Source organism: Calliphora vicina, chromosome 3, assembly GCF_958450345.1.
Source record: "Calliphora vicina chromosome 3, idCalVici1.1, whole genome shotgun sequence".
Taxonomy (NCBI): Eukaryota; Metazoa; Arthropoda; class Insecta; order Diptera; family Calliphoridae; genus Calliphora; species Calliphora vicina.
In genome coordinates, this window is record NC_088782.1 from 58,886,720 (window position 1) to 58,901,378 (window position 14,659).

Consider the following 14,659-nt stretch of genomic DNA (forward strand, 5'->3'; position numbering starts at 1 on the left):
ATCAAAATATGAAGACCTCAAAAAATCTTCGAAAGAAAATTGGAAACAACCAAAGGGAGATCCACAAAATAGGCGGCCTATCAGCATTAATAAACAATATGTCCTCTGACGAAGAACTTTTATTGTCTTTAATACGAGCGTCAACATGTGGATTAATAAATTGTGGAGGTGATAATAAAGAGATGAGTTTAAATGTAAGTTAAAAATTAACTCGATTTTGTGGGTGTATTTTTACGCAAATTTTTTTTTACAGAAAGAAGAATCTAATTCATTTTGATGAAGAAAATATAGAACCACAATATTCCTTCCCTATCTAGAGTTTTATGGAAAACTTAAAAAAAGGAAGCGTAATAATTCAGATAACAAGGATGGGCGAAAGCAAGAATTGCAACTTCTAAACGCTTCATCCGATTTGAATGAAATTTGACATGCTTCAGCGGACCACCAGGGGTGCGGCCAAGGGTCCCAAAGTAGGACACCTCGGGTATGTTAAATTTTTAAAACTATCCTAAGTTCCGATTTAGGAGATATGTATTCTCATTGAAAAATAATATTTTCAAAATGACATATACATAAGTTATTAATGACGAAAATCGCTTTTGAAATATATGCAATGTGTTGCGTATATTGAATTTGTATACCCTTCATATATAAGTTTATATAAGTTTGTCCGTTCCTATAAAGTATATATATTCTGGATCCTTATAGATAGCGGAGTCGATTATGCCATGTCCGTCTCACAGTGCCTCAGGATCGTTTTTCAGCGGCCAAAACTCTGTAACTTTTGAACCCATTTTTTTGATGGAAAAATATTTTCTTGGATTTTTTTCCAGTTTTAATTTCATTAAAATCGGTGGAGCAGTTGTTGAGAAATTTAAAGCTAAATTTAAACTATTAATTTTTTATAGCATTTAGTATGAAAATGCGGATGCAAAAAACAAACAAAAAATTTTTGTATGTTCGGTCAAGCACGACCATGCAATACCCTACACTATAATTTATTTTCGTGAACGATTTTTGGAAGAGGGCATTATAGGGGAGCTATAACTAATTATGGACCTATCGGTATGAAATTAGGTCGTATGATTTATGTCAATTTGAATGTAATTTTTGTTGAATTTTATGTTTATACCAACATTTTTAAGAAATTTATGCTCGTTAAAGTAATTTTCGGAAATGGACCTTATATGGGAGCTATGACTTATTATGGACCGAATGCCATGAAATTAGACAGTGTGATCTATGTCCATTTGGTATTTATTTCTGTTGAATTTTATGTTTATACATTTAAGTGATTTTCGGAAGCGGTCCTTATATGGGAGCTATGACTAATTATGGACCGATTGCCATAAAATTAGGTAGTATGATTTACGTCTGTATGGAAGTTATTTCGGTTGAATTTTATGTTTATACCTGTATTTTTAAGATATTTATGCTCGTTAAAGTGATTTTTGAAAGCGGGCCTTATATGGGAGCTATGACTAATTATGGACCGATTATCATAAAATTAGGTGACATGAATTCAGTATATATAAAATTTATTTGGAGCAAAATTTATGGAGAGACCTATATAAATTAAACATTTACGACCGATAAAGTCCAATTTCGGTAGAACAAAAATTTATAATATTGTCTTTTGTGGCTTTTTTTAAAAAAAATTTGTACATTTATAAAATTTTGTTAAAAACAAAAATTAGATTTTAAATTAAATTTATGCTAATACATATAATAAATTTATGTTTTGAATTTTTAATAGCATATTAAGTATGCTTTTATTTCCAATTTAATTCATTAATTTATCGCTTTCCATTCCAAAGTTACAGCATAAATTGTGAACTAAGGTCTTTTTTTCCAAAAAAAAAACAATAATGCGCTTAACGGGTTAAAATTTTTTTTTTAATTTTTTTTATTTTAAATGCTGTGTATTTATGATTATTCATTACGAAAAAATTATAATATTCTCTTTTGTGACTTTTTTAAAAAAATTTGTACATTTATAAAATTTTGTGTAAAACAAAAATTGGATTTTAAATTAAATTTATACTAATATAAATACATATAATAAATTTATAATTTTATTTTTTTTAGTAGCACATGAAGTATGCTTTAATTTCCAATTTTATTCAATAATTTATCGCTTTCCATTCCAAAGTTACAGCATAAATTGTGAAAAAAGGGTATTTTTTCCAAAAAACAATAATGCGCTTAAAGGGTTAAAAAAAATTTTGTTTTAACCTTTTTTTTCTAAAATGCTGTGTTCTTATGTGCTTATAATAACTCATCAATAAAAAAAATATAATATTTTAAAACTACGGCTTCTATGAATTAATCGCCACTTTGGGTACCATTCAACCCACTGTGCAATGGTTCAAAATCGGAAAAAATATTTTTTAACCCGAGTTTTTTTTTTTAAAAAATTTAAAAAATTTTTATAAAAACAATTTGAATTTTTTTTCCAAAAACTTAAAAAACCAACTTTTGTAAAAAAATTAAATTTTGTTTACCTAAAAATATTTAAAATTTTTATTTTGAAGTACAATTTGGTGCAGGGTATATAAGATTCGGCAAAGCCGAATATAGCTCTCTTACTTGTTAAGTTATTTAAGTTAGATATTTCATGAATCTTTAAAAGTAAAAATAGTATTGCGTTACATAGATACATACCAGTACTTTTTCAGTATATATTTTTTTTTACTGGTACTGCACTTAAATTTTCATTACCAGTATATTTTTACTGATTACTGAAAAAAAAAATCAGTATTCAGTAAATTTTACTGAATACCAAAATAGGAAAGTACCATAAATGGGCCCGTTGAAGTACCATTACTAAGTACTTGCCTTCAATGACATTTCCGTGTTAAAAATAATATCAATTGAAGTTTTTTTTTAATTTTTTGTGAAAATCTCTAGATACTGTAATCGATTTTATTGATCAGTAAATTTACTGACCAGTAATCAGAAAAATTCAGTAATCACTAAAAAATTTACTGAATACTGATTTTTTTAGTAATCAGTAAAGCATTTACTGATTACTGAAACGCTTACTGCAGTAAAAAAGTAATGCAGTATGCCCATATACATATGTGCGTTACCAACAAATGAGTAAAATTTATTCTTGCATAAATAAATAGCGGTATTCACATTTATAAAAAAATACACACAAAAACCTATACAATTTTGCATTTGCAATCAAGCAAGACCATTTCTACAAGATTGTGAATACCGCTAATGTCTTTAGTGCAAAATTGACCTATAATTTCCTATCCAAATTTAGCTTTTAATATTTATTGCTCTCCTAGGCTCCAACTATTTATAGCATTTTTTTAATGAGAATTTAATTTCAAATAATTTAGCAAAAATCCTTCAAAGCAACAAAATCTAAAATACTTCCTTTACAAAGCTTAGGATATAAAGATGCACTAAACTGCAAAAAAAAAAAATCACCGGCTAGTTGACATCGACAATTGTTGTAAATTGCAATAATAGAATAGAAAATGTAAAAAAAGAGAAGTGTCAAAAATTAATGTTAAAAAGTATTTGTATGTTTTTGCAGTTGCTTAGCCGGCAAATTTCTTTTCCTGAAGGCTTCACCGAGTAATAAAAAAGACAACAAGACAGAAATAAGGATTTCTGCTTGCCCTTTTTAGAAGACATACATAAGTGTCAACATGTTTTAATAGTGAGAGAGCAAAGCACGAGAACTAAAAATATTCCGACATTATAGAAATTATGACCCAATAAACATTCTGTGTGGTATTGAAAACCACATGCATCATAAATGCCTGCAAGATTTTTAAATGCTTAAAGTTTTAACATTTTAATCAAGGCGAATATATACAAGGTGCAGTCAGTCAAACAGCTGATTACTTTTTTTCGCTTTTTGGTGCTAACCGATGTCAAAGCTTGTTTTTATATTTAAATATCTACATATTCTAATCTTATTAACGAAATATTTATTTTTTTCATAAATAAGTAAAGCCCTCACTATTCAATTATCAACACTAAATTAAGTTTTAATACATTTTTGTTTAATTTTTAATTCTTGTTTTTTGACATTTTTTAAGACCAATTATTGTTTTTGTAGAACTGCCACCACCTTGTATGAATTCGCCTTGATTTTAATGTTTATTGGGAAGAATTTTTCTTAGCACTATGGAGGTTGATTGCAAAAATGCTTCACATTTTAATTCTAAAGCCAAGGGTCCTTTTTTTCTATATTTTCATTATAATTTTCCCTCATATTTTTTTTTGGTTTATTCTTTCAATTGTCATAAATCACTGAAATGCAAGAAAATAATTAAAAAGAGAATCAAACTTTAATGTGCGCTGTCATGCCAGTGGAAAATTATTTTTCAAATTAGCACAGTTTTATTTATTTTTTATTTTTTTTAGGTTTAATAAAATGAATTCAAGTATTTTAAGAAGAAATAAGAAATTAAATAAATTACGTAAATTTTTGGACAAATATTTTTAATTTAGAATGAATTTTTGTGACAAAATGCTGGAACAAATGTTCTATAATGTCCTCGATAAATATATGTCTCTCAATTAGTCGTCGAGGATTGTCAAGGGTTGATCGTTTTAAGGGTCTCTAGGAATTTAAATGAGCAATGGACTACTGAGCTGAATATCAAATGAATATAATCAAGGTTGTCTACCGATTAAAAACGATAAAAAGGTAACGCTAATTTGGACTTTTTCGGTAACCGTGATTTTTTTGAAAACGGTAATTTCAACCTAAATTAAATTGTTAATTTTTATACCCTTCACCTTCGTGAGAAGGTGAAGGGTTTGTAATTTCCGTTTGTAATTTCCACAATATAATTTTCCGACCCTATAAAGTATATATATTCTGGATCCTTATAGATAGCGGAGTTGATTAAACCATGTCCGTCTGCCTGTCTGTCCGTCTATCTGTTGAAATCAATTTTCTGAAGACCCCAGATATCTTCGGGATCCAAATCTTCAATAATTCTGTCAGACATGCTTTCGAGAAGTTTCCTATTTAAAATCAGCAAAATCGGTCCACAAATGGCTGAGATTTTTTACCTACTTTTGACCTATGTATGTCTATCTGGATATCTAAGTTATTAATATATCTAATGATAGATATTTCAAAGACCTTTGCAACGACGTATATAAGACCATAGTAAGTTGGACCTACAATGAGTCAACATCGGAAAAAAATATTTTTAACCCAACATTTATTTTTAACCAAAAAAAATATTTAAAAAACAAAAAAAAATTTTTTTTTAATTTAAAAAATGTTAAAATAACAATTCGAAAATTTTTTTTTTCCAAAAAATGTTTAAAATTTGTATTTTGAAGTATAACTTGGTGAAGGGTATATAAGATTCGGCACAGCCAAATATAGCTCTCTTACTTGTTTTTGATCTAGTTCTGTTCTAGTTCTGTTCTAGTTCTGTTCTAGTTCTGTTCTAGTTCTGTTCTAGTTCTGTTCTAGTTCTGTTCTAGTTCTGTTCTAGTTCTGTTCTAGTTCTGTTCTAGTTCTGTTCTAGTTCTGTTCTAGTTCTGTTCTAGTTCTGTTCTAGTTCTGTTCTAGTTCTGTTCTAGTTCTGTTCTAGTTCTGTTCTAGTTCTGTTCTAGTTCTGTTCTAGTTCTGTTCTAGTTCTGTTCTAGTTCTGTTCTAGTTCTGTTCTAGTTCTGTTCTAGTTCTGTTCTAGTTCTGTTCTAGTTCTGTTCTAGTTCTGTTCTAGTTCTGTTCTAGTTCTGTTCTAGTTCTGTTCTAGTTCTGTTCTAGTTCTGTTCTAGTTCTGTTCTAGTTCTGTTCTAGTTCTGTTCTAGTTCTGTTCTAGTTCTGTTCTAGTTCTGTTCTAGTTCTGTTCTAGTTCTGTTCTAGTTCTGTTCTAGTTCTGTTCTAGTTCTGTTCTAGTTCTGTTCTAGTTCTGTTCTAGTTCTGTTCTAGTTCTGTTCTAGTTCTGTTCTAGTTCTGTTCTAGTTCTGTTCTAGTTCTGTTCTAGTTCTGTTCTAGTTCTGTTCTAGTTCTGTTCTAGTTCTGTTCTAGTTCTGTTCTAGTTCTGTTCTAGTTCTGTTCTAGTTCTGTTCTAGTTCTGTTCTAGTTCTGTTCTAGTTCTGTTCTAGTTCTGTTCTAGTTCTGTTCTAGTTCTGTTCTAGTTCTGTTCTAGTTCTGTTCTAGTTCTGTTCTAGTTCTGTTCTAGTTCTGTTCTAGTTCTGTTCTAGTTCTGTTCTAGTTCTGTTCTAGTTCTGTTCTAGTTCTGTTCTAGTTCTGTTCTGGTTCGATGCTTCTAGTAGATGTGTCTCAGTGTGCTGATCTATCATTTATAATTAGGTCAATGATTAAGTATTTCTTTATGTTTATTGGCTTAAAACATTTTTATTGTGTGCTTATTCAAAAGGATTCATCCAAGCAAGATTATTTGCACATTATAATTTATTAGATACAAATTTATATAAAAAAGCATACAATATTATGTTTAAAATCAAGTAAATTGCATAATTCATTTCATAAGCACTTACATTTACTTGCCTAGCTATATGTAATTTATTTTAATATTTCTTAGCAAAAAAAAAAGAAAAATAAAAATTGCACATACTAAATTGTATTATCCCTAAAATCTATTTATTTTCTTTTAAAGCATAAATCCTCAGCATAAAAAAAACTGTATGAATATTGAAATCTTGTTCAAATTTGAGCAGCAGAAAAACGTTTTATGTAAAAGGATTTTTTTTCAAAATACATACGAGTAGAGGACTACATCCATGCTTACACACAGGCAACCATAAATACATCTATTGATTTTGTAAAAGGAAATTTTTAAAAGCTTTTTTTGAAATTGATACTTGCATAAATACATTTCTGCACACGAACATGCATAAATTAAAAAAGGAGTCTATTCATATTGATAGTTTTATGAATCCTTCTCTCTCATTTTTTTTTGCATCTGCAATCAATTTTAAGGGGTTGAGTCAGCTGCTCAAAATAAATTTAAAAACTAGTTTTAAAGTAAAACTCTCAATACAAAGTATACGTGTATAAAAGAGGTTAAAGGGCAGTCGGTGTCATGAGTACATTTCTATAGAAGAGCCTATTAATCGCATTTGTGGCTTGTAACTATTAATAATAATAAACTAAAAACAATTCAAAAGTAAAACCTGAAAAATCCCCTACAATCGCAAGTCATTTGATATCGCACAGTGGTTTAGAAACGTGTTTTTGAAAACAATTCTGTATCTCGGAACTATCAGATGCATTGTTACGAAATTGCACATGGTTGTAGCTGAGGTGTTTTCTAGTTGATATACAGTTCAGCTTCCTAGGGGTGGCGGAGGCAAGTGCGTGGCCCCTTATATCCATTTATGATTCGAATGAGCTGAAATTTAAAATATAAATAGTCCTTACATATGTATGTTATCTCTTATTTTCGAGGAAAAGAGAACTTAATGCAAAAGCGTGTAAAGGAAAATTTGGCTCACTTGAGCGGACCTAGTCGCCACCAGACCTATCTTCTCAAGGACTATTTATATTTAAATTCTCATTCGGATCATAAATGAATTTTTTGCGATTTTTTTTAAACAAAATGTATGACCCGAGATCCACGGACTGGCCCCCTTTACCCCTAGAAAGTTTAACAACTGTATATCAACTCGAAAACACCTCAGCTCCAACCGTGTTCAATTTTATAGTTCCCGAGATACGGAATTATTTGCAAAAAAAAGACGTTTCTAAACCGCTATGCATCGTTCAACTTTTCCTACCCCGTATAGTGGAGTCAATCGCAAATAAAGTGGTAATAAAATTGAATCTTCTAAACGAATCGTAGAGAAGGCTTTATGAATTTCATCAGGACCCAGTGATTTCAGTCTGATTCCATTAATGCAACCTTGGACAACAATATGAGATCACTCGAGAGTTCCACAATGCTGACTTTTAAGAGAGACAGACTTGACAGGAAAATTATGGTTTAACAATAACTCTTAATGATTCAAAAATTAACCTCATCACTGAACACAATTTTGCGATAAAACAGTCGTCTATAAGTTGCACTATTTTCAAAGTAAATTTATATAATTTGGTGGCGCACAGTGGTATAGCAAAAAAAAAATAGAGGGAAATAAACTTTGACAGCGTTTAGTCGAATTTAGGTTTTGAGTTTGGACCTTATAGGATTACCAGGGACGCACAGTGCTTTGTTTTCATATAGGCAATGGACAAAAATAGAAGGAGTTATTGCAGACGAATAAAAATAAGTAGAATATTACCTTTTGATAAGATTAAGAAAAAATATAATTCTTGAAAAAATCCGTGAAAGGACACGGAACATATAATTTTGAATTAAATTCACAGTTATACTCCTAACATTTTAAAATTTGGTTATAATCATTTTAATAAGGTTATTGTTGTTTGTGAAATTTTTTATTAGAATCGCAGCACGGATTCGGGTGGCTGCCATACATCCTTTTCCTTAAAAAACCTATAAACCTGAATAAAATTATTAATTTTCAGAAATTATTGTTCTCTTATAATATCAGATTAATTTAGTTATTAACATTTCAATTCTAGCAAGGATTTACATAACAGCCATATATCCTTTTTTAAAAAAAATACTGAAATATTGTATATATTTTCTAAATTCGGAAGGACGAATGGACGGACATTTTCAAATGTTGATAGCCTTATGGTTGAGCTGTAATATTAGAAACTGGATGTTGGATTATACTTTAAGTGTTCCTAATATCAGCAGAAGCTCATATAACTATCTCAACCTAAGGATATGTAGGTTATATTCAATTACTTTCATTTACGGTAAAAATTTATTATTTATGGGTGCCATCAAAAACAATTTTTTTTTAAAGTTCTAGTCAAAACGGACAAATAATGATTTCACATTATAATAAATAAGAGATAGGCATTAGATAAAATTTAAGAAAAATTAAAATTGATTAACATGTTTATTTTTCAAAATTAAATCAAATTTTTTTTTTTTTGACTTAAGCAAAAAAAAAAAAACATACAACATCAAGAACCAAATAAAGACCTATTAATACACTTTATGCCATTAAAATACTTTTGTTAAATAACGCAATATTTCTTAGTTTTTTAAAAGAAAAACGGTATAATTTTATAAAAAACCAAAAATCTGGAGCTATTTCCCCAAACCATCAAATTGAAAATTTACGAAATGGTAATTTATACATTTAAACAAATACAAAATTTTAATAGTTTTCATACGAAAGGACAACTAATGATTACATTTTCTTATAGATAATACTTAATAATCAAAATAGATTAACATAGATTTTACTAATATTCCAACAAAGTTTTAGAATTTCAGGCTTACAATAAAAAAATGTTAATTATTAAAAATTGCGCAGATTAAACTGTTAAACCTTTTTTGACAAAAACAGTAATTTTCAATAATTCCACATTCATATACTTTCATTTGCAGCCAATCGCGAGTTTATATCTTTTAAAACGAACTTTTAACAATGATTTTAGTTAACCATAAAAAAAATATATTTTTCTCCATAAAATTTATGTTGAAAATGTACTAACTTTAGCGACCTCTAGTGACGACAAAAAGAGATATTTATAAAAAAGTCTTTTTTACACGAATGAGTTATTTAGTTGTCCATTGAAAAATATAAATTTCATTAACATCAAAGACATGATCTTGTTTTTAATTTTTGTCCATTGAACAAAGCACTGTGAGGATACCAAAAGTTACATTTTTAAAACGATCCTATTTCTACGTTTGGGTTCCGATTTCAAAAAACTTAGAATCTCCTTGTCGAGCACTATAAAAAACCTCGTGGTAGCTATCAATTATCTCTTATAGCTTAGGAGATATTCGCATTTTAAAATTAAATTTTCAACATTTTTACCCATCCTACTTCAGTTTTTTTTATAATAGCGGATCCAAATGTAACCCGATTTTCTCCATTTTTATTTTATTAGACTAACAAAAAATGTATATGTTAAACAGAAAAAGAATTCATTAAAAATCTTGACTGACTTCAAAGTTATATAAGTTACATTTAAAAAAAGGCGATTATTCGATAGTTTTTTGGAAAAAATAACTTTTTTCTTTTTAAGTTATCTAAAAAAATTCTAAGAAGATGTATGCATAAGGAATTTATATTTTCTGACAAGCTAATTTTACGTAAAATATTCTAAATGAAAAAAAATTGAAAATTTTTGAAAACGCCTAATTTTTAAGTAAAATTCAAAATTCTCAAATCGCATAGTCGATATCAAAATATAGTAATCCATTTTAGATGGCCCAATATGTTCGTAATTATTTTGTAAAGGGTTACGATAACCACCCAACTGGTATGGATATTAGCCAAAAAAAATTAACTATACCATTTTTTGGAATTTTTCAACACTTTTTTGGGAATTGCGCAAGTCAAATTTCATTGAAAGTATATATATTCTGGATCCATATAGATAGCGGAGTCGATCAAGCCATATCCGTCCGTCTGTCTGTTGAAATCAACTTTCCGAAGCCCCCATAACTTACATACACGATTCATACATCAATATCTCCGGAATTCATCCGGCTCGGTTGCTATTTAAAATCGGTTGCTAAGAAAATCGGTCTACAAATGGCTGAGATATAAGGAAAAAACCCGGACAACCTCAATTTTATTCCTATATTTTTACCTATATCTGGATTACTAATATAGACAATATGGATATCAAATGATAGATATTTCAAAGACCTTTGCATTGATGTGTATAGAACCATAGTAAGTTGGACCTACAATGGGTCAAAATCGGAAAAATATTTTTTAACCCGAATTTTTTTTTTTTCATCCAAAATTTGTTTTCGCTAAAAATTAAAAAAAAAATTAAAAAACAAAAATTTGAAATTTAAAAAAACAATTCGATCCAAATCGGAATAAATATTTTTAACCAAAATTTTTTTTTTTCACCATAAGTTTTTTTTCCCTAAATATTAAAAAAAATTAAAAAACAAAAAAAAAAATTAAAATTTAAAAAAAATAAGAAATTCGAAGATTTTTTTTTTCTAAAAAATTAAAAAACAACTTTGGAAAAAAAAATAAATTTTGTTTACCTAAAAATATTTAAAATTTTTATTTTGAAGTATAATTTGGTGAATGGTATATAAGATTCGGCACAGCCGAATATAGCTCTCTTCAAACGTCAATCTATTCATGATGATTTGGCAAACTATACAGATCATAAATGTCAAAAAGTCAGCGCAGTATGACAGTTCGTTTGACAGTTAACCCTTCCGTAAGTTCTATCGGGTTTCAAAAAACCACTTTACTTATATAGATAAAGCTTAAAAATATTTTTGGTGATTCAGCCATTTGTGCAGCGATATTCCTGATTTTAAATAGTAACCAAACCTGGATATAAGTATTGATGTATCAATCATGTTAGTAAGTTATTTTGGGGTTTCAGGAAGGTAAAATTTTCAAAAAAAAATGTGGAAATTACAAACGGAATGACAAAACTCATAGTGAAGGGTATAACAAGTTGAAGTTGAGAGTGACCAAAAAAATGTTTCAATCTTAAATTGTTGATTGACCTGCCTGCCGCCTTAATTAATCTGAGTTCACTTTGAAAACTTTTGTATTTTCGTACAATGTATATGAAATGCTCATAATTGCATTCGGTAGTTGTGGCCTAGTATGTAGTTCTGTAATCAAATGCAACTATCTATTATACTTGTATGAACAAAATTTGTATTGCCTTCAAAAAAAAAAGTAATTTCACACAAACCACTCCTTAAATTTGAGAATTTAATAAAAGTTGTATAGACTATAAAGGATATTTTCATTTGATAATTTAAATTTGTTCAAAATTATTAATTGTTTATAATATTGTTGTATCAAAATTTTAGAGCGTAGAAATGATGACGAATGCGACATTTGAACTTTCAACCTAAAGCCTAGTAGACAATACAAATTATATTAGTTATTACCGTAATATATATTTCGAGTTTATTAAGTATCTTTCAAAAGAAATATATTAAAAGCAACATAATAAAATATGTATTTTATATTGTTGTGAATAAGCCTTTGTTAAGATTTATTGAAAATTCCTTAATAAAACCTTATCATGTTTCTCTAATTTAAATCTATTTATTTATGTAAAGTTTGTTATATGTTATGTTTCTAATCCAATATTCTTTGGAAAACCAGTTGATTACAATCTATATTCCCATAAACTTACTTATTTCAATTTAAACTTTCTGCTTTAACCAAAAAAAAAAAGTAGAAAATGGAGAAAATATATAAATTGATGCAATTCCATTAAGAATTCACCTTGAATTCTTCAGTATCATTTGCCATGTAAATGCATCATCCTTTAGTACTCAATATGCTGTTTATTGTTTTTGGTAAAATCCTATTTAAACCTCAGAACAACAAAAACAAATAAAATCAACAGACAAACATGCATGTGTTCACTCTTATACATGTGGGTAGATAGATATGTATATCTGCATGGAATGTTATATACATATAAAGAGAGAAAGAATCAATTTCTCAAATGCACTCCGTATTCCTTTATCGAGTAGAGGTTGTGTGCGGGTTTACACATTAAAACAATGCAATCAGCACCTCAATGACTCCTCTACAGGCTTAAACTCGGAAAACTACAAGGCAGACAAACGACTACAATAGTATCTGAAGCTGTCAGTTAAGCGCACAGTACACGGTTCACAGTGGGCTAAACCGGAAAAAAATGGGTAATAAATCTGAATCTTCTAAACTACAGGTCCGATTGTAAAATTATGTATTAACGAATCTTAGAGGAGGATATGCATTGTGTTGGAACTAGGAAAATAGGTTATGGGAGGGAGAATAGAGGAAGTAGTGTTTGGGGTCATTTGATTTGAATTTTCCTATATTGAAAGTGACAGGAAAGACAGTTCGGCTAAAGAACGAATTTTCCCTGTAATGTGTTGTGCTATCCACTGTCCAGTCGACAACGAATTGATGAGCCCTTGCCGAAGAACGTGTTTTGCGAACAAGTTCCATAATTTCAACAGAGCACATACCTACCATTGTAGTATCGGTAGATCAGTGAAACACATCCGACATTGCGACGATGTTCCAGTGAGTCAATGGAGCTGCATTCCTTACTGTAACCTTCGCCGTCTCCTGTACGCGGTCGAGTAACTCCAAAATAGATTTCGAAGCACCGGCCCACACATGATAAAAAAAAATTGTCGCTGAAGCACACCGTTTGCTCACCGAAGCTTATGGTGAATGTGCGGTTCAGAAGTGGTGAATTTGACATAGAAGACAATGATCGCCCAGGCTAGCCAAATAAGTTTGAAGACCAAGAATTGGAGGCGTTACTCCACAAAAAATTTTTTTCAAACTCCACAAGAGCTTGCAAAATCATTTATAGCTACTCAATAATAAATTTCAAAACGTTTGCATGCAGCATGATACATCCAAAAACAGGGGCATTCAAATTGAAGCTGAGAGACCTTGAAAGACGATTTCATGTGTCTGAAATGCTGCTTGAATGGTATCAAATAAAATAATTTTTGCAAATAATCATTACATGCGATGAAAAATGGATCCATTACGATAACCCGAAGCATAAGAGAGCATATACGAAGTCCGACCAACCAGCCGAATCGACACCAAAGCCAAATATCCATGACGCTAAGGTAATGATCTGTATTTGGTGGGAGTAAATGCTAGGACCTATTATGAACTGCTGTAATATGGAGTGACATATACAGATCGCAACTGATTCGTTTGAAACGAACAGACATGAAACCGTAATATTCCAATATATTTATACAAAACCTGTTAAAAACTATTTAGAATGAAGTGGTTGGGAAGTTTTACCTCACCCGCCTTCGAGCGATGCAGAACGTTCTCTCTGGGATACGCTTCACTTCAGAACAGAGTATACGAAATTGGCTTGATTCGTTGTTGGCCTCAAAAGATGAGTAGTTCTTCTGGCTCGAAATCCATATGTTGCCAGAAAGATGGGAAAAGGACATAGCTGATAATTTCTGGTCCCAAAGTTTTCAATAATACCAAATACTTGTACATAATTATACCCTGCACCACCATAGTGGGGAGGGTATTTTGCGTTTGTGCAGATGTTTGTAACGCCCAAAAATATTAGTCTAACACCCACCTTAAAGTATACCGAACGACTTAGAATCACTTTCTGAGTCGATTAAACGATGTCCGTCCGTCCGTCCGTCTGGTCGGCTGGCTGGCTGGCTGTCCATGTAAACCTTGTGCGCAGAGTACAGGTCGTAATTTTGAAGATATTTCGATCAAATTTGGTACATATTATTTTTTCGGCCCAAGGACCAAGCCTATTGAAACTGGCTGAAATCGGTCCATTATTTCACCTAGCCCCCATACAAATGTCCTTCCGAAATTGAACTTTATCGGTCATAAATGTTTAATTTATAAATGTATCTCCACAAATTGCGCTCCAAATAAGTTTTATATATACAAAATTCATGTCACCAAATTTTGTTACGATCGGTCTATAATTAGTCATAGCTCCCATATAGACCCGCTTCCGAAAATCACTTTAACGTGCATAAATCGCTTAAAAATGTTGGTATACTCACAAAATTCAACATAGTAAACTTTCATATAGACACAAATCACACGACCTAATTTCATGGTGATCGGTCCATAATTGGTCATAGCCCCC